Below are 21752 nucleotides of genomic sequence, written 5' to 3' on the forward strand. Positions count from 1 at the left end.
TTGAGCAGACACATGCACATTTGTGGCCTGCTGGAGGTCATTTTGCAGGGCTCTGGCAGTGCTCCTCCTGCTCCTCCTTGCACAAAGGCGGAGGTAGCGGTCCTGCTGCTGGGTTGTTGCCCTCCTACGGCCTCCTCCACGTCTCCTGATGTACTGGCCTGTCTCCTGGTAGCGCCTCCATGCTCTGGACACTACGCTGACAGACACAGCAAACCTTCTTGCCACAGCTCGCATTGATGTGCCATCCTGGATGAGCTGCACTACCTGAGCCACTTGTGTGGGTTGTAGACTCCGTCTCATGCTACCACTAGAGTGAAAGCACCGCCAGCATTCAAAAGTGACCAAAACATCAGCCAGGAAGCATAGGAACTGAGAAGTGGTCTGTGGTCACCACCTGCAGAACCACTTCTTTATTGGGGGTGTCTTGCTAATTGCCTATAATTTCCACCTGTTGTCTATTTCATTTGCACAACAGCATGTGAAATTTATTGTCAATCAGTGTTGCTTCCTAAGTGGACAGTTTGATTTCACAGAAGTGTGATTGACTTGGAGTTACATTGTGTTGTTTAAGTGTTCCCTTTATTTTTTTGAGCAGTGTATATACAGTGCCTTCAGAAGGTTTTCACACCCCTTCACTTTTTCCACATTTTGTTGTGTTAGGGAGTGAACGTTATTTATAATAAGGGTTACATGGAGAAAATCGGACCTCTCTGAAATGAAAATGGATGGCCTTCCCGTCAGCAAAATGTATTTGACCTAAAACCTCCCTGAACACTTAAGAAGAAAAAAAGTGACCCTCCCCTGTACCCAAAATAATAATTCAAACAAAGTGGAAAGCAGAGAACATGTCTACCCTCACTTGTTGGACAGACCAGAGCCTTAGATATGCAGTTTTAGAAAATGTTATTTGTCCCATAAGCATTACATGGCAACGCAGGAATTTTGATAGCACTCAGGACTGCAGGCCAGAAGGTTGTGTGTTTGCAGACCACCGTGGACAAGAGTAGGGGTAGAAAGATCTCCTATATAGTAAAAGCATTAAATGAATCTATCATCGTATTTGCAGGTCTAAGAAAAAATTGCCTTTTATAAAGATTTCATGCAATTCTACGTAATTTTAGATATTAGTGGAATCTTTTTTTAATACCACACAAATTAATGAAATTACAAGCTAAAATGGACAGACGGAATAGGCCTATGTGTTCATCATATCATATTTCTCCAATTCCAAATCAGTGTGTCTTATTTACAACAAAACTGTCTATGTTTGCAAATAATTAAAATCTGAGACGTCATTAGGAATCTGAGCATGGTACTTTCAAAAGTTAGGCCTACCTTTCCACCGCAGTCTGTCTGGGCCTACCGAAGCAGAAACATTTAAGCTTTAATTGTTGGCTACTCTTTTTCCGTGACTTAACCCAACGAGAAAAGTTCACAAGTGTTTCCCTTAATGCTGTCTGGGTTTAAACATCTTCTATTGTACAGAAAGCGAATAGCTTAATCAATTGATAGTGACATAATTAGATTACTTCCCAAGCAAAGTCAGCCTCTGATTGCCAAACAAACAAAACAATGATTTCCCTATATGCATCGAAGTCGTCATTCCTGGGTATTTTACAGCTTGTTTCTAGCATAAAGCATCGTGGACCAAAGCGCTGTTATAGATCACTTTATATAATCAAATCACTTTTATTTTCTTAAAAATGTTAAGCTAGCAAGGGGTAGGTCTGTGCTTTTTGACGTTTTTCTTTAATTAAAGGTAGGCCTATGGCATACCCTGTCATACCCCCTCATTTCGAGTATGTCAAACAGGTAGGCCTACCTCTTATTTCTTAAATAGGAAGAAATAGGCTCCAACACAAACCCTGTTTTTAATCAAGTCTAATTCAAATGAAGACAGTTAAAATTAATTATGCCTACTCGAATTTGCCTATTTTCAGCACCATGAGCTGTCCATTTCCAATTGGTTGTGACGCGGCTGCTGCTTCAAGTTTCAGCACCACAATGTAAGTTACTCGAATCTGGCTTATTGTGAGGTCAATAACCCTAAATACATAATGGGCAAGAAACATAATTGTTTTTAATAAAATCTATTATAGTAGGTGCAAGCTATCAAATTTGACCTCCGGTCTTCCTTCTCATCTTTGCGCTCTCCTTCTCAAACTGAACAGAATATATGCTATAGGCTAGTCCTTCATGCAAGATAGTGATATTTATTTTACTAGGCCTAATCAACAACAACAAAAAATCGGAAGAAACCTTTAACTCTCTTCCTAAATTGCCACCGTAGCCCTACACAGCACAGCCATTGGTTAAGCAGCACACAAAAAAGTGTTTGATTATCAAAAGCAGAGCAGGCCAGGGTTCAGGGTTGGAATATCCATTGCAGTGTGTAATGCAGCCTAGTTTTATTTACACCATCCCAGCAGCTATCTTAGAATAATAACTGCTCTGTGCTTCTCCGAGCATGCACTTCGTAGCCCATAGCCTATGGATCATTTGATTGAGACCACACTATAGCCTATAGGCGCAATTCATATTGCGCGCTCAGTGGAGAATCAGAGATGAGGTGCGGCATCGGGCACACATCGATATATAGCCTAATAAGCAACTAATTCTAAAACACTGAGAAATATCTAAATGTAATCAATTACAAATTACATGACCTTCCTCTGGACTAGACTGAAAAAATACTAAACCCTCCCCTTGACAGAAATTTAAAAAGTATTACTACCCCCATTTTTCTCCAGGTAACCATTCTGTACATTTCGATCTGTCCTTTACAGCTTGAATTTAAAATGGATTAAAATTAGATTTTTTTGTTTGACAAATTAATAAAAATGTCAAGCTGAAATTTCTTGAGTCAATAAGTATTCAACCCCTTTGTTATGGCAAGCCTATAAAAGTTTGGGAGTAAAAATGTGCTTAAAAAGTCACAATAAGTTGCATGTGCAATAATAGTGTTTAACATGATTTCTGATTGACTACCTTATCTCTGTACCTCACGCATACAATTATCTGTAAGGTCCCTCAGTTGAGCAGTGAATTTCAAACACAGATTCAACCACAAAGACAAGGGAGGTTTTCCAATGCCTCACAAAGAAGGGTACCTATTGGTAGATAAAAAATAAAATAAAAAGCAGACACTACACAGGCATTCTTCCTAAGTCAGTTGCCGGAGAGGAAGGAAACCACTCAGGGATTTCACAATGAGGCCAATAATGACTTTAAAACAGTTACAGAGTTGAATGGCTGTAATAGGAGAAAACTGAGGATAGATCAACAACATTGTAGTTACTCCACAATACTAACCTAATTGAAGAGGGAAAAGAAGGAAGCCTGAACAGAATAAAAATATTCCAAAACATGCATCCCGTTTGCAACAAGGCACTAGTAATACTGCAAAAAATGTGGCAAAGCAATTCATTTTTGGTGCTGAATACAAAGTGTTATGTTTGGGCCAATACAACACATTACTGAGTACCACTCTTCATATTTTCAAGTGCTGCATCATGTTATGGGTATGCTTGTAATCGTTAACAACTGGGGAGTTTTTCAGAATAAAAAAGAAACAGAATGGAGCTAAGCACAGGCAAAATCCTAGAGGAAAACCTGGTTCAGTCTGCTTTCCACCAGACACTGGGAGATGAATTCACCTTTCAGCAGGACAATTGGGTATTGTGTGTAGATCGGTGAGATTTTTTTATTTAATACATTTTGAATTCAGGCTGTAACACAACAAAATGTAGAATAAGTCAAGGGGTATGAATACTTTCTGAAGGCACTGTACACACACACACATTTTCTTGATAAAGACACACAAAATTAATACATTCACAAACAATTTACAAGGAGTTAAAACAAAAAATTTAGGAAGAGTTAAAAGGGGCAATCAGCGGTTGTCACTGCCCATTTTGGTAAAAAGCTGAGGGAGGAGGCTGGAGAAATGTTACCATTTTCAAATTCATAGAGATAGCTATGGGTGCAAGGACTGACCATACACGATATGAATAATATTGTTTTAACCATGTTTTGAGGGTATAAAGTATTTCTTTACATTTATTTTGTTTATAAACATTTGAGTGAAACAAGCTTATATTTTGGGTTGTAATGGGGTACGGCAGTAGAACTAAGCTCATGTGGTATTCATAATTATATTATTCAGGAATCAATAGGTACATATCATTAATTTATAAGCCAAAACATGGATGTAGCACCTGCAGATTGCCCTTTAAGCAAGCTACTTGTTTCTTTCTATGTGTGGACTATTTACATTAACCCCCTATAACCTAGAAACATCTTAAGATGTCACTGGGACCACCTACAATTATTTTAGGATCAAACTGTCAATTAGGCTATTATCTACTGTCTGTTAACTAACGTTTTGATTTAATATGGGGCTGTATGTTTCAGGAAATGGCATTCCCCTCTCGCTGCACTTAGCTAGCTACATCAGCACCACACACCTTCTCAGAAACATTCGTGAAAGATACCTGAAGAAAGGTAGCTACTAAAGTTAGATAGCTAACATGTAATATAAATATCTTAAATTCTGTGCACCATTAGGGTCGGCACTTGGTCTGTCTGCATGCCTCTTGCATGCCTCTTGCATGCCTCAGAACGCTGCATGCCTGCATGCCTACGTGAAATGCAATCAAGTATAACATAAAACACCCTGCAGGCAGCTAATGTTAGCTAGCCTAGCTAGCTAAATAGCTAGCAACCTAAAATTGCATCACAAGGTCTAAAACTATATTTACACAATAACATCTCATTACCTCTAGATTGCTAATATCCCAAAAACATTAGCAGGATTAATGAAATGTACATGAAAATGTACGTCAAAGTCAATACAGCATGAAAATAGGCAGAAACTGCTTTTCCAATAGAAATACCCTGATTACACTTGCAGACAATGTTTTTATTTTTATTTAACCTTCATTTTAACAGGAAAGACATATTGAGACCTAGGTATTTTTTCCAAATGTGCCCTGTATAATACAATATAAAATGACACATTAAACAATATACACAGTACCAGTCAAAAGTTTGGACACACCTACTCATTCAAGGGTTTTTCTTTATTTTTACTATTTTCTACATTGTAGAATAATGGTGAAGACATCAAAACTATGAAATAACACATATGGAATCATGTACTAACCATGATGCCGCTGCAAGGGGAAAACTTTGGCTGATGGTAAAAAAAGTCCTTTTGCATTTATCGATGGAAAGAAGCTCAATTGCCAAGACGTCAATTGAATGTCACAAAATCTGACTGAGTACTGAATGACTTGAAAACGCTATGTGCTCAGGTGTAAAGCTACAATGACTTGAAATCGATGTGGACATACTCTTTCTAAGTTAGCTAAATTACTCATGAGTCGATTGTCATTATTACATTCAATCTGTTTTATATCACCAGGTTCATAAATGTTGTGAAAATGGGTTCATCATATTGATCACAACTACCTCGAATTAGGGTAGTCCAGTTCTTCTCTATGCTCAGGTTTCCTTACTAGCTACCTAGCTTACCAGTTCAACAAATTAAACATTTATTCATATCACTACATTGTATTTTATTTTTTTGGCATGGGTCCTCAGATCCTCAAAAGGTTCTACAGCTGCACCATTGAGAGCATCCTGACTGGTTGCATCACTGCCTGGTATGGCAACTGCTCGGCCTCCGACCGCAAGGCATTACAGAGGATAGTGCGTATAGCCCAGCACATCACTGGGGCCAAGCTTCCTGCTATCCAGGACCTCTATACCAGGCGGTGTCAGAGGAAGGCCCTAAAAATTGTCAATGACTCCAGCCACCCTAGTCATAGACTGTTCTCTCTGCTACCCCACGGCAAGCGGTACCGGAGTGCCAAGTCTAGGTCCAAGAGGCTTCTAAACAGCTTCTACCCCCAAGCCATAAGACTCCTGAACATCTAATCAAATGGCTACCCAGACTATTTGCATTGTCCCCTGACAATTGACTCCTGTGATTCAGATTTTAAGTTTGGGAAATGACAATTGGGAAATTATTTGTATTATAGTCAAGGGTCTAACCACTCTCAGCTGGTACTATGATATTGCTTCATAAGTTTAGAGGTGACATTTCAGAGTATTGTGCTTCCAAAGATGGGTGATGGGTTATATTGATCACCAAAATAGATAATGCTTTTTTATTATATGCTATGTGTATGGTTTCTCACACCTCAAATAATACCTCTTGCTGATAAGCTCACTAAGCTGCAAAACAAGTATACAAATGCATGGCTTATCAGAGCTGGAGACTTTCATGAAACACCTGATAACCCTTTAGACAGACTTCTACCTATAATAGCTCATAAATCTCAGAAGAGTGACATCACCTAATTTTACAGTAAACTGACATGTATTTTCTTTAATATGAACTTAAAATAAATACAACTGGTGTAATAGGTCAATGATGGTCACATCCAGAATTGATCGGTTTCTCATTTCTTCCCCACTTTTTTCAGTACATACAAACATGCTCCTTTGACTGATCATAAAATTATATTACTGAAGTTAGAAAGCTCTTAAAAATATTGTGGTATTAGAGGATACTGGAAACTTCATAATTCCCTCTTAAATGATAAAGTCTTTAAGAGCATAAAGAGTTTAAATCAGGGACTTGTTTAATTAAAATGATATAGAACCAAAGCATGGGATCACTGGGAAATAAAAATCAAAGTGAGATCTATCACCATTACACGCAGTAAGTAAAATGTACATTGATTTAGCTAAAGGGGCCTTTATTAGATCTAGAGCAAAATGGGTTGAGAAGGGTGATAAAATAAATGTGCACTTGAAAGAATTAACAAAATAAAAATATTTTTCTACCTTAAATATTGACACAAACTGTGTACTCTTTCTATGAAAATCTGTATGAATCTAGTTTTAATGTCCAGTTATTTCTGGTGAGTTCAAGTTCATATGTGAAGATTCGTTTTCTATAGTAGAGATTAGAGATGCTCTTAAATCTATGAAGAACGGCAAAGCACATGGAACAAATGGTCTTTCTGTGGAATTGTATTTACACTTTTGGGAACATTTAGAGGAACCATGTTCCAAGAATGCCTAGCTAATGATGAGATTATTACTACCATTAAACAATGGGTTATTTCTTTAATACCAAAACCTGATAACTTTTCATAGATAATTGGAGACCTATTACATGATTAAATACAGATTATTAATGGATAATGGATGCTAATAGACTTAAAATGGGTCTAAACCACCTTATTGAGTTTTATAGTTGCCATGGCGCCCTACTAAAATCAAATCAAATGTTATTTGTCACACGTGTTTAGCAGATTTTATTGCGGGTGTAGTGAAATGCTTGTGCTTCTTGCTCCGACAGTGCAGTAATATCTAACAAGTAATATCTAACAGTTTCACAACATATATCCAATACAGTAGAATATTATAGAATACAGTATATACATATGAGATGAGTAGTGCAAGATATGTAAACATTATTAAAGTGACTAGTGTTCCATTTCTTAAAGTGGCCAATGATTTCAATAGGCAGCAGCAGCCTCTAATGTGCTAGTGATGGCTATTTAACAGTCTGATGGCCTTGAGATAGAAGCTGTTTTTCATTCTCTCGGTCCCAGCATTGATGCACCTGTACTGACCTCACCTTCTGGATAGCGGGGTGAACAGGCAGTGGCTCGGGTGGTTGATGTTCTTGATGATCTTTTTGGGCTTCCTGTGACATCGGGTGCTGTAGGTGTCCTGGAGGGCAGGTAGTTTGCCCCCGGTAATGCGTTCGGCAGACCGCACCACCCTCTGGAGAGCCCTGCGGTTGCGGGCGGTGCAGTTGCCGTACCAGGCGGTGATACAGCCCGACAGGATGCTCTCAATTGTGCATCTGTAAAAGTTTGTGAGGGTTTTAGGTGCCAAGCCAAATTTCTTCAGCCTCCTGAGGTTGAAGAGGCTCTGTTGCACCATCTTCACCACACTGTCTGCGTGGGTAGACCATTTCAATTTGTCAGTGATGTGTACGCCAAGGAACTTGAAGCTTTCACCTTCTCCACTGCGGTCCCGTCGATGTGGATATGGGGGTGCACCCTCTGCTGTTTCCTGAAGTCCACGATCATCTCCTTTGTTTTGTTGACGTTGAGTGAGGGGTTATTTTCCTGGCACCACACTCCCAGAGCCCTCACCTCCTCCCTGTAGGCTGTCTCGTCAGTTTTGGTAATCAAGCCTACTACTGTTGTGTCGTCTGCAAACTTGATGATTGAGTTGCAGCCTAAGCACAGAGCTCCTGTAAATGTGTACATAATTAGTTATTTTTTAGGTGTTTTTGAAAAATGCATCTGGACACAATACCAGCTTTTTTGTTTCACCTGGCTGCCAATTCCAAATCTTCTGAGAACATCCTTTGAAGAGTTGCCTGAAGCAGAATGGGAGATAGAGGAATACAACAGTGCTGAGGCAGAGGGCACATATTGAGGACGACTGGCTACTATGCTGAACTTTGTGTGGTAAGCTTTCTGGCACCCAGAGCTCCTGCAGCATCACCCAAGTGGGTGCTACACAGAGTGGAATAGGAGAAGTCCAGTGGCTGATTCCCAGACCTGCCCTCCCTTTGCTCAAGCCATGAACTGACCTTCTCCATCTTTGGAGGATGCAGATTTCAGAGACTTGGCCTCTATTGGTTGACCTGTCATGATATATTGCTTGTTGGTTTTTTGCTCTTGAAGCGCTTTGAGATTCTATGAAAAGCTCTATAGAAATGTAATACATTATTATTATTATTAATTAAACCCAAACTGGTTTCATGAAAGGTCGCCACATCAGCAGCAATATTAGGTTAGTTTTAGACTTGATCGATTACGCTGATTCAATTGGCTATTATGTTATTCCTTGACTTTTGCAAGGCATTTGATACAATGGAGCACAAGTTCCTAATACAATCGTTGTACACTTTTGGTTTCAGGACTAGTTTTGTCTCTGTTATCAATATGTTTTATAAAGATATGAATAGTTATATTATTAACACATCTAAAATATTTATACTGAACAAAAATAAACGCAACATGTAAAGTAGAGTTGAATGGCGGGAACCCGGTTACCGAGATTTACCACCCAAAACCACTCCCTTTTCCCGGATAAATACCTGTGAGAAGCCTTTGAATTATAATAAATAATTTATATGAACAGCATGGTGTGAAATGGAACTGTTAAATTATATGTGATGTCTAAATATGGCTTCTGTACGGCCTCTGCATGATGAATCATCAACGCTCAGGGTGGGGATAGACCATATCAGTATGGAGAGCAGTTCACAATGCATGTAGACCTATCATCTCATCATGGTCACTTTTTTTCTTGTGACAGGTAGGCCTAAATTTGCTGCAGCAGTAAATGCTTCAGTAATATAAAAACCGAATGTGCGTCTAATTTACCCATCTCCTGATGTGTTGTGAAATTTAAAATTGTATAACTGCCTTAATTTTGCTGGACCCCAGGAAGAGTAGTTGCTGCCTTCTAGATTGATATTTATATTTACATTTTAGTAATTTAGCAGACGCTCTTATCCAGAGCGACTTACAGTAAGTGAATACATATATTTTTTTTATACTGGCCCCCCGTGGGAATCGAACCCACAACCCTGGCGTTGCAAACGCCATGCTCTATCAACTGAGCTACATCCCTGCCGGCCATTCCCTCCCCTACCCTGGACGACTTGTGCGCCGCCCCATGAGTCTCCCGGTCGCGGCCGGCTGCGACAGAGCCTGGATTCGAACCAGGATCTCTAGTGGCACAGTTAGCACTGCGATGCAGTGCCTTAGACCACTGCGCCACTCAGGAGATATATAGCCCTATATATAGATGTCCTAGCCTACCTCTTTCAGGTAATAAATTCAATGCAGTATTAGCCTCATATTTAGCCAATTAATGATGGGTTATGCATAATAAGCTTCTAACTTATAGCCTCTCTCTCTTGCGCAATACACACGCACCTGTGCTCCGCTGGCCTCTCTCCCTAAAAAAATGCTCCTTAGCTCTTGGAAGTTCATGCAGGAAAAGCTAGACTAGAATAGCTTGCTGGACATTATTTAAAAAAACATTTCTTATACCAATAGACTATTCGAAGAGGGACGCAAGCTCTTTTTTGCGGAATGTTTAATAAAGCAGCCAATAGAACTCACGGGTAGTTTAAAAGAAGAGCGAATGCGTGATGGCGGGTGTCTATAGAAGTTATTTATTCAGACCCATAGCCATTCAATCTCAGTGAAGAGAAGTGAAAGCCTTCTGCATCGAATTCTAGTCCTATATTATTCAAGGATGTCATTAGAATGACGAAGGACAACAAAACGTATTTCATTTAACTGTTGAAAGCGACGAAGGAATGAGCAACAATAGAGCGAGAAAGAGGAGAAAGGCTAATAACATTTTGTGAAATATTATGAAAGGTAAATGCGTCAGCCTACTAATTATACAAATAGGCACTATTATATTAAAAAATTAAAATCAAATTCTAACTTTGTAGGCCACATGTGCTGCAACAGAATCCCATGTTCTCTCCCTGCTTTATCATGGTTTGAACGATGTGCGTAATTCCAGTCCATATAATACAATACAATACAGTTCACACTCAAAACGATTAGCCTACTGGCTAATTCCAGCCCCCGTCCCCGCAGGAGGCCTTTTGCCTTTTGGTAGGCCGTCATTGTAAATAAGAATTTGTTCTTAACTGACTTGCCTAGTTAAATAAAGGTTAAATAAATGAAATAAAAAAGCTATATCTATGGGCTTTTATGTTTTTCTGTTGTGTGTAATGTGCAGTAGCCTAAATAATATACTGCTTTTTTGGGCTTGGGCTCATTAAATGTCTTTAATGTAGGGCTCATAAAATGTATGTCTCATCAGGCTCAGGTAGCATGAGGATTACATTTTCAATCAAAGCTCTAATCAAATCCAGACATTGGCCTATTTACAGTATATGCTTTATAATACTTTTGAATGACACTAACGGTTTTGGCAGGAAATACCGGGTTACCCGGGAGAAAAGTGATTTATTCTCGGGATGGAACATTTGTAAAATATTCAACCCTAATGTAAAGTGTTGGTTCCATGTTTCATGTCCTAAAATAAAAGATTTCCAAACACACAAAAAGCTTATTTCTCTCAAATTTTGGCAACACATTTGTTTACATCCCTGTTAGTGAGTATTTCTCCTTTGCCAAGATAATCCATCCATCTGACAGGTGTGGCATATCAAGAAGCTGATTAAACAGCATGATCATTAAACAGGTGCACCTTGTGCTGGGGACAATAAAAGGCCACTCTAAAACGTGCAGTTTTATCACATATCACAATACCACAGATCTCTCAAGTTTTTGTCCACCAGAGCTGTTGCCAGAGAACTGAATGTTCATTGCTCTACCATAAGCCACATCCAACATCGTTTTAGAGAATTTGGCAATACGTCCAACCGGCCTCACAACCGCAGACTACGTGTAACCAAGCTATCCCTGGACCTCCACATCCGGCTTCTTTACCTGCGGGATCGTCTGAGACCAGCCACCCGGACAGCTGATGAAACTGTGGGTTTGCACAACCGAATAATTTCTGCACAAACTGTCAGACAACGTCTCAGGGAAGCTCATCTGTGTACTCGTTGTCCTCACCAGGGTCTTGACCTGACTGCAGTTTGGCGTCGTAACCGACTTCAGTGGGCAAATCCTCACCTTCGATGGCCACTGGCCATGCTGAAGAAGTGTGCTCTTCACAGATTAATTTTGGTTTCAACTGTCCCGGGCAGATGGCAGAAATCGTTGTGTGGGCAAGCTGTTTGCTGATGTCAACATTGTGAACAGAGTACCCCATGGTGGCGATGGGGTTATGGTATGGGCAGGCATAAGCTACGGACAACGAACACAATTGCATTTTATCGATGGTAACTTGAATGCACAGAGATACTGTGATGAGATCCTGAGGCCCATTGTCGTCCCATTCATCCGCCACTATCACCTCATGTTTCAGCATGATAATGCACAGCCCCATGTTGCATGGATCTTGTCACGAACCGGCTCAAGTTCGTAACAAAAGGGAGACACGTGGAGACAAGGAGTACTCAAAGTATATATTTATTAATTAAAGTAAACTAAATCAAATAACAATGGTGTGTGTAATCAGTAATCAGTAGTGTACGTGAGTGTTTGCATGCATAAATGTAATATGGAAAAGTGTTGAAAAGTGCCAAAGCAAACAACCCAAAAAGGCCTCAAAAATATCACAACCAAGATCAAAGTAACTGCCTGGAGAGAGTCTCCCTAATGAATGTGGAAGAGGTCCATTTATCCTGGGACACACCCGGCCCAGGTGTTTCCCATGTAGCTGACTGACCCTCCCAACTCCGCCCACCGGCATCCTAACAAGGAAACAAGAACAAAGAGAGAATACGGCAGACAGAGTGGGAGGGTCGTCACACCCCCCCATAAGACCGGGGACCAACAAGGACCCCGGACCAACGTACCAGCCCCCTGCGTCCCAAACCGACAAATTGTACATGTTCACACCTCCACTTGCCCCACCCATCATCCTCCTCTCCAGACCTCAGCAACCTTTACACAGGAAGCAACCTTTAAGAGGAAAGAAGAACACAAGACTAGGAGGGGACAAACAGGAAGGATAGAACATGACAAAATCAAACAATGGTCGGTCACATCAATATTCATGAACAGGGCGCACGTCACCCTGCCCAACCACCTTTCCAAGGTATACAACAGTCGCCTGAGCAAACTCACATTCATCCAAATTCATCGTGAGGCGACCCGCAGCCAGACGTCCGAACAAGGCCTGAATACGGGACAGATGCTCCTCCCAAGCATCTGCATATATCACTACATCGTCCAGATAAACAGCGCAACCCGGCCAGACCAAAGACAACCCTGTTCATAAATCGCTGAAAAGTGGCAGGCGCATTACGCAGTCCGAAACTCATAACCGAATACGAGTACAGACCAAAAGGTGTAATAAAGGCAGAGATTTCACGTGCCCTACTCATCAGTGGCACCTGCCAATACCCCTTTAACAGGTCAAATTTGCTCACAAACGTAACTGCGCCCGACTTGACCAACGCAGTCCTCCATCCGAGGAAGAGGAAATGAATCCGGCCCAGTGACATCGTTTACCTTACGGTAGTCCGTACAAAATCTATTTGTTCCATCCGATTTACTGCCCAAGATACAGGGAGAAGCCCAACTGGAGAAAGAAGGATCTGCTATTTTACTCTCCAGCATGTACCTGACCTCAGCATCCAGACAACGCAGTTTCTCTGAAGAAACTCTATAGAACCGTTGACGAATGGGGTCAGCATCTCCAATGTCAATATCATGTTCTATTAAGTTTGTACGTGTAGGTGTATCCGAAAACAACCCTGGAAATCTCCGAATCAAACCAACCCTCTCTTTCCGCTCATCAACAGGTAGATGAGTAAGAAGGCTATCTACAATCTCCAGTGTCTCTGAATTTTTCAATCTACCCTGCAGTATGCAATCGTCAGGACCAGAAACATCTTCCTGCTCCTGCACAGACCTAGCATGACCAGAACTCAGGGAATAAACAATATCAGCCAAAAGAACAGCCTTACCGTCCTCTGTAGACTCCCCCTGTTCAGTCTCAGAGGAACGTGCATAATAGGGTTTTAACAAATTTACATGGCACAGAGGTGTGCTTTCCTCCGTTCTGGAGTGGCAACTAAATAATTTTGCTCAGTGTACTGGCGCACCACTGTATATGAACCTTGAAACTTGGCTTGAAAAGGAGAACCAACAATTGGCAGCAGAGCCAGAACCTGATCACCTGGACTAAAGTGATGAGGCTCAGCTCGGCGATCATATATGCTCTTCATCCTGTCCTGTGAAGATGATAGCTCCTCTTTAGCCATTTCACCAGCGGCATACAAGCGTCGCCGAAAATCACCCACATATGATAACAGGGACTGAGGAGGCTCGGGAGACTTCCAGTCATCCTGGAGAACAGATAAAAGCCCACGCACCCGATGTCCAAACACTAGGTCATTTGGGCTAAAACCCGTGCTCTCCTGTGAAACCTCCTAGCAGCTAACAGTAACCAAGGCAACCCCTCCTCCCAATCCTTATCCATCTCAGTACAATAAGCTCTCAACAAAGACTTAAGTGTTTGATGGAAACGTTCCAGTGCTCCTTGACTTTGGGCATGATAAGCGCTAGACAAGTTGTGTTTAATATAGAGTTGTTGGAGAACCTGTCCAAAGAGATTAGAGGTGAAATTAGATCCTTGATCACTTTGAATGACCTTAGGGATTCCAAACAGTGAGAGAAACTGAGTCAAAGCTTTTAACACAGCCTTAGTCGTGATAGACCAGAGAGGGTAGGCAACAGGAAACCTAGTGGTCTGACACATCACAGTCAACAAATAATTACTACCCTTTCTAGAACGAGGCAGAGGACCAACACAGTCAATAATCAAATACTCAAAAGGTTTACTGAGTACAGGAATAGGGAACAGTGGTACCGGCTTAATAGCTTGATTAGGTTTACCAGTTAATTGACAGGTGTGACAAGTTTTGATGAAATCAGAAACATCCCTCTTTAATCTTGGCCAAAAAAAATGTCGTAATATGCGATTGTAGGTTTTTCTCACACCCATATGCCCAGCAACGTCGTTGTGAGAAGTTGTCAGCACCAACTCACGAAGCCTAACTGGTACCACAACCTGACTAATCGCCTCCCCCAGAAAACAACTACCATGAGACATCCACTTCCTCATCAGGACCTCCTCTTGGAGAAAATAGCCCTGTGCGACATCTCCCAACTGTTCTACAGGCACAATTTGGTCCCGCAACTCTTCTAATGTAGGGTCAGCCCGTTGCGCCTCGATTAAATCGGAGCGGGATACGGATAACGGGATAACAGGGAAAACAGTAACAGACTTCTTTATGGTATTCTCGTTAGCCAGTTCCGTGACCAAGTCATCAGGGATCATAGAACGCGTCACTGCACACGCAGAAAACACCTCTGGGAAATTCTGCGCACTCTCATCAGGAATCCCTACAATTGAAGGCTTAGTAGAAACCGCTAAAGATGGAAACACGATAGGCCACACACGCTCCCCAGCCAAGTTATTTCCAAGGATCACGTCAACACCCTCAATAGGCAATGAAGGACGCACCCCCACATCAACCTCACCTTTCACCAGTCCACAATCCAACATCAGTTTATGCAATGGAACTGACAGAGTGTTCAAACCTATTCCCCTAATTAGAACACTATTCCCCGAATCAGTCTCCGCAGAGAAGGGTAACACAGATTCCAACACAAATGATTCAGAGGCACCTGTATCTCTTAGGATCTTTACTGGCACTAGGTTCTTACTTCCTACCATAGACACAAAACCCTCCGTAACAAAAAGGTAAATACTGGGATCAATATAGCCCTTCACATGGCTCTGGGCATGAGACAATGCATCAGGAGTGAACTGATGTGGAACAGGCGCTGCTAACGCTATAGGCCTCGATTTACCATAAGCACCTGTACTGAATTTACCCCTAGACCTAAGAATCGGACATTCATTTTTCCAATGACCTAATTCTCGACAGTAGTGACACTCTTGACCAAAGTCAGTTTTACCACGGGTATCAGGCTCAACCCCAGTTGAATGAAACTCTGCCCGGGAACCGAAGTATCTCGGCGAGCGAGGCCCAAATCTCTGCAAACACCCCCACTCACTCCGAATACGGGGTTCTGCAAAAAAATGTGTGTGAGTCAACACATATTCATCTGCCAAAACCGCAGCTTCAGCGAAAGTCTTTATTTTTCGTTCGTTAATGTACGTCGCTATACGATCAGGGATTGTGTCCTTAAATTGTTCTAACATAATCAGATCACACAGCCCTTGGAAAGTCATAACTGCAGAGGCGGAACACCAGCGATTGAACTGTGAAGATAATATTCGCGCAAACTCAACATGAGTCTGCTGATCATCCCTTTTTAAAGTTCTAAATCGTTGGCGGTAAGCCTCAGGGACCAATTCATAACTCTGTAACACAGCCGTTTTAACCTTCTCATAACTAACACTGTCTGCTACACTAAGAGCTGAATATGCTTCTTGCGCTTTACCAGTCAGCACACACTGCAACATCAAAGTGCGATCAGAATCAGGCCAACTCCTAGCGTCAGCAACACGCTCAAACAATGAAAAGAATGTCTCCGGGTCCTTTTCATTAAACTGGGGCAACAACCGTAAATTCCCAACAATATCAAATGTGTCTGGATTACGACCAAAAGAGGAACGACCCTAGGTAACTCTGGGTCACCTTCCCAGAGCAAACTCTCCCCTGAGAGCTTTCCTTCCCCTAACCAACTCTAGTCGCTCTTGTTGCAGCTTGATTTTAGCACGCTCCATATCCTGTTTAAATTCCAATTCCCTTTCATATTTTACACGATCATGCTCCATTTTAGCTCTTTGTCCATTTCGTTTCATGCTCCATTTTAGCTTGTTCATGCTCCATTTTAGCTCTTTGTCCATTTTGTTCATGCTCTAGCTGTAACAGAAGCAGTTCTTTCTGCTGTTCAAAAAGAAGACCACTATGACTAACCGATGGAGCGGTCATTGTAACATATCGGGGAGACAACGTGTCCTCAGCAGAGGCTGCCCCAGTGGTAACATCCAGAATACCACTCTCCATCAAATTGGCCTTCAATATTAACCTAATAGAATTTTTTAGACGTTTATCACTAATTTCAACCTTGTAGTGTTCAGCAACCTTCAACAGCTGTTCTTTAGTACATAATTCTAACAGTTCTTCTGATGGAAAGCGAATGAACTCGTCTACATTAGACGCCATAATCAGGGAAAAAAAAATTAAATATATATAGATCATAATAATCTTGCTCAACCCCTCTGCTGAGCACACCAGACACAAGAGAAATACAATCACACCGAGCACCACAGAAAAGAGCTGGGATATGGAGCTTCCCCAAAACCTACAATAACTCAACCCTAGTCTTCGTGCAGATTTGCGGTGGGTAATTACGCACTGTAGCCCGCTGGCAAGGAATTAAACCCCCAGCACGCTGGTAGATTTCCCCAAGCCACGGATGTGCCCCGAGACAACTGCTCAGTCCACTGACACCACACAAAAATAACAAACATTTAACCATGCCCACGTATCCCAAAACAAAACACGTCACTAAGCCTATCAGGGGAAAAAGCTTATAGCTCCGGGTAGCAAATGTCACTACCCTACCCAATCTCCCACTGAGGTACACAGCCGATTGTACTCACCTCAGACCGATGTCCCAACAGCGAGTAGAGCAAGAGTTTCCAGGCTGGGCAGGGACTGAAACTAACCAATGTACTCTCTCCAACGCAGTACAAAACCCAAAGGCAACCAATACTGGCCTATCAAACTCAAACAAACTAACAAAATTTACAAAGAAAAACCCTACAGAATTGGACATTAACTCCACGTTCTCCCAAACACAACCAGTTCAAGATCCCAGACGAGCCCCCACTTGTCACGAACCGGCTCAAGTTCGTAACAAAAGGGAGACACGTGGAGACAAGGAGTACTCAAAGTATATATTTATTAATTAAAGTAAACTAAATCAAATAACAATGGTGTGTGTAATCAGTAATCAGTAGTGTACGTGAGTGTTTGCATGCATAAATGTAATATGGAAAAGTGTTGAAAAGTGCCAAAGCAAACAACCCAAAAAGGCCTCAAAAATATCACAACCAAGATCAAAGTAACTGCCTGGAGAGAGTCTCCCTAATGAATGTGGAAGAGGTCCATTTATCCTGGGACACACCCGGCCCAGGTGTTTCCCATGTAGCTGACGACCCTCCCAACTCCGCCCACCGGCATCCTAACAAGGAAACAAGAACAAAGAGAGAATACGGCAGACAGAGTGGGAGGGCGTCACACCCCCCCCATAAGACCGGGACCAACAAGGACCCCGGACCAACGTACCAGCCCCTGCGCCCCAAACCGACAAATTGTACATGTTCACACCTCCACTTGCCCCACCCATCATCCTCCTCTCCAGACCTCAGCAACCTTTACACAGGAAGCAACCTTTAAGAGGAAAGAAGAACACAAGACTAGGAGGGGACAAACAGGAAGGATAGAACATGACAAAATCAAACAATGGTCGGTCACATCAATATTCATGAACAGGGCGCACGTCACCCTGCCCAACCACCTTTCCAAGGTATACAACAGTCGCCTGAGCAAACTCACATTCATCCAAATTCATCGTGAGGCGACCCGCAGCCAGACGTCCGAACAAGGCCTGAATACGGGACAGATGCTCCTCCCAAGCATCTGCATATATCACTACATCGTCCAGATAAACAGCGCAACCGGCCAGACCAAAGACAACCCTGTTCATAAATCGCTGAAAAGTGGCAGGCGCATTACGCAGTCCGAAACTCATAACCGAATACGAGTACAGACCAAAAGGTGTAATAAAGGCAGAGATTTCACGTGCCCTACTCATCAGTGGCACCTGCCAATACCCCTTTAACAGGTCAAATTTGCTCACAAACGTAACTGCGCCGACTTGACCAACGCAGTCCTCCATCCGAGGAAGAGGAAATGAATCCGGCCCAGTGACATCGTTTACCTTACGGTAGTCCGTACAAAATCTATTTGTTCCATCCGATTTACTGCCCAAGATACAGGGAGAAGCCCAACTGGAGAAAGAAGGATCTGCTATTTTACTCTCCAGCATGTACCTGACCTCAGCATCCAGACAACGCAGTTTCTCTGAAGAAACTCTATAGAACCGTTGACGAATGGGGTCAGCATCTCCAATGTCAATATCATGTTCTATTAAGTTTGTACGTGTAGGTGTATCCGAAAACAACCCTGGAAATCTCCGAATCAAACCAACCCTCTCTTTCCGCTCATCAACAGGTAGATGAGTAAGAAGGCTATCTACAATCTCCAGTGTCTCTGAATTTTTCAATCTACCCTGCAGTATGCAATCGTCAGGACCAGAAACATCTTCCTGCTCCTGCACAGACCTAGCATGACCAGAACTCAGGGAATAAACAATATCAGCCAAAAGAACAGCCTTACCGCCCTCTCTGTAGACTCCCCTGTTCAGTCTCAGAGGAACGTGTATAATAGGGTTTTAACAAATTTACATGGCACAGAGGTGTGCTTTCCTCCGTTCTGGAGTGGCAACTAAATAATTTTGCTCAGTGTACTGGCGCACCACTGTATATGAACCTTGAAACTTGGCTTGAAAAGGAGAACCAACAATTGGCAGCAGAGCCAGAACCTGATCACCTGGACTAAAGTGATGAGGCTCAGCTCGGGCGATCATATATGCTCTTCATCCTGTCCTGTGAAGATGATAGCTCCTCTTTAGCCATTTCACCAGCGGCATACAAGCGTCGCCGAAAAATCACCCACATATGATAACAGGGACTGAGGAGGCTCGGGAGACTTCCAGTCATCCTGGAGAACAGATAAAAGCCCACGCACCCGAATGTCCAAACACTAGGTCATTTGGGCTAAAACCCGTGCTCTCCTGTGAAACCTCCCTAGCAGCTAACAGTAACCAAGGCAACCCCTCCTCCCAATCCTTATCCATCTCAGTACAATAAGCTCTCAACAAAGACTTAAGTGTTTGATGGAAACGCTTCAGTGCTCCTTGACTTTGGGCATGATAAGCGCTAGACAAGTTGTGTTTAATATAGAGTTGTTGGAGAACCTGTCCAAAGAGATTAGAGGTGAAATTAGATCCTTGATCACTTTGAATGACCTTAGGATTCCAAACAGTGAGAGAAACTGAGTCAAAGCTTTTAACACAGCCTTAGTCGTGATAGACCAGAGAGGGTAGGCAACAGGAAACCTAGTGGTCTGACACATCACAGTCAACAAATAATTACTACCCTTTCTAGAACGAGGCAGAGGACCAACACAGTCAATAATCAAATACTCAAAAGGTTTACTGAGTACAGGAATAGGGAACAGTGGTACCGGCTTAATAGCTTGATTAGGTTTACCAGTTAATTGACAGGTGTGACAAGTTTTGATGAAATCAGAAACATCCCTCTTTAATCTTGGCCAAAAAAAATGTCGTAATATGCGATTGTAGGTTTTTCTCACACCCATATGCCCAGCAACGTCGCTGTGAGAAGTTGTCAGCACCAACTCACGAAGCCTAACTGGTACCACAACCTGACTAATCGCCTCCCCCAGAAAACAACTACCATGAGACATCCACTTCCTCATCAGGACCTCCTCTTGGAGAAAATAGCCCTGTGCGACATCTCCCAACTGTTCTACAGGCACAATTTGGTCCCGCAACTCTTCTAATGTAGGGTCAGCCCGTTGCGCCTCGATTAAATCGGAGCGGGATACGGATAACGGGATAACAGGGAAAACAGTAACAGACTTCTTTATGGTATTCTCGTTAGCCAGTTCCGTGACCAAGTCATCAGGGATCATAGAACGCGTCACTGCACACGCAGAAAACACCTCTGGGAAATTCTGCGCACTCTCATCAGGAATCCCTACAATTGAAGGCTTAGTAGAAACCGCTAAAGATGGAAACACGATAGGCCACACACGCTCCCCAGCCAAGTTATTTCCAAGGATCACGTCAACACCCTCAATAGGCAATGAAGGACGACCCCCACATCAACCTCACCTTTCACCAGTCCACAATCCAACATCAGTTTATGCAATGGAACTGACAGAGTGTTCAAACCTATTCCCCTAATTAGAACACTATTCCCCGAATCAGTCTCCGCAGAGAAGGGTAACACAGATTCCAACACAAATGATTCAGAGGCACCTGTATCTCTTAGGATCTTTACTGGCACTAGGTTCTTACTTCCTACCATAGACACAAAACCCTCCGTAACAAAAGGTAAATACTGGGATCAATATAGCCCTTCACATGGCTCTGGGCATGAGACAATGCATCAGGAGTGAACTGATGTGGAACAGGCGCTGCTAACGCTATAGGCCTCGATTTACCATAAGCACCTGTACTGAATTTACCCCTAGACCTAAGAATCGGACATTCATTTTTCCAATGACCTAATTCTCGACAGTAGTGACACTCTTGACCAAAGTCAGTTTTACCACGGGTATCAGGCTCAACCCCAGTTGAATGAAACTCTGCCCGGGAACCGAAGTATCTCGGCGAGCGAGGCCCAAATCTCTGCAAACACCCCCACTCACTCCGAATACGGGGTTCTGCAAAAAAATGTGTGAGTCAACACATATTCATCTGCCAAAACCGCAGCTTCAGCGAAAGTCTTTATTTTTCGTTCGTTAATGTACGTCGCTATACGATCAGGGATTGTGTCCTTAAATTGTTCTAACATAATCAGATCACACAGCCCTTGGAAAGTCATAACTGCAGAGGCGGAACACCAGCGATTGAACTGTGAAGATAATATTCGCGCAAACTCAACATGAGTCTGCTGATCATCCCTTTTAAAGTTCTAAATCGTAGGCGGTAAGCCTCAGGGACCAATTCATAACTCTGTAACACAGCCGTTTAACCTTCTCATAACTAATACTGTCTGCTACACTAAGAGCTGAATATGCTTCTTGCGCTTTACCAGTCAGCACACACTGCAACATCAAAGTGCGATCAGAATCAGGCCAACTCCTAGCGTCAGCAACACGCTCAAACAATGAAAAGAATGTCTCCGGGTCCTTTTCATTAAACTGGGGGCAACAACCGTAAATTCCCAACAATATCAAA

This window comes from Coregonus clupeaformis, chromosome 20, assembly GCF_020615455.1.
Source record: "Coregonus clupeaformis isolate EN_2021a chromosome 20, ASM2061545v1, whole genome shotgun sequence".
Lineage (NCBI taxonomy): Eukaryota > Metazoa > Chordata > Actinopteri > Salmoniformes > Salmonidae > Coregonus > Coregonus clupeaformis.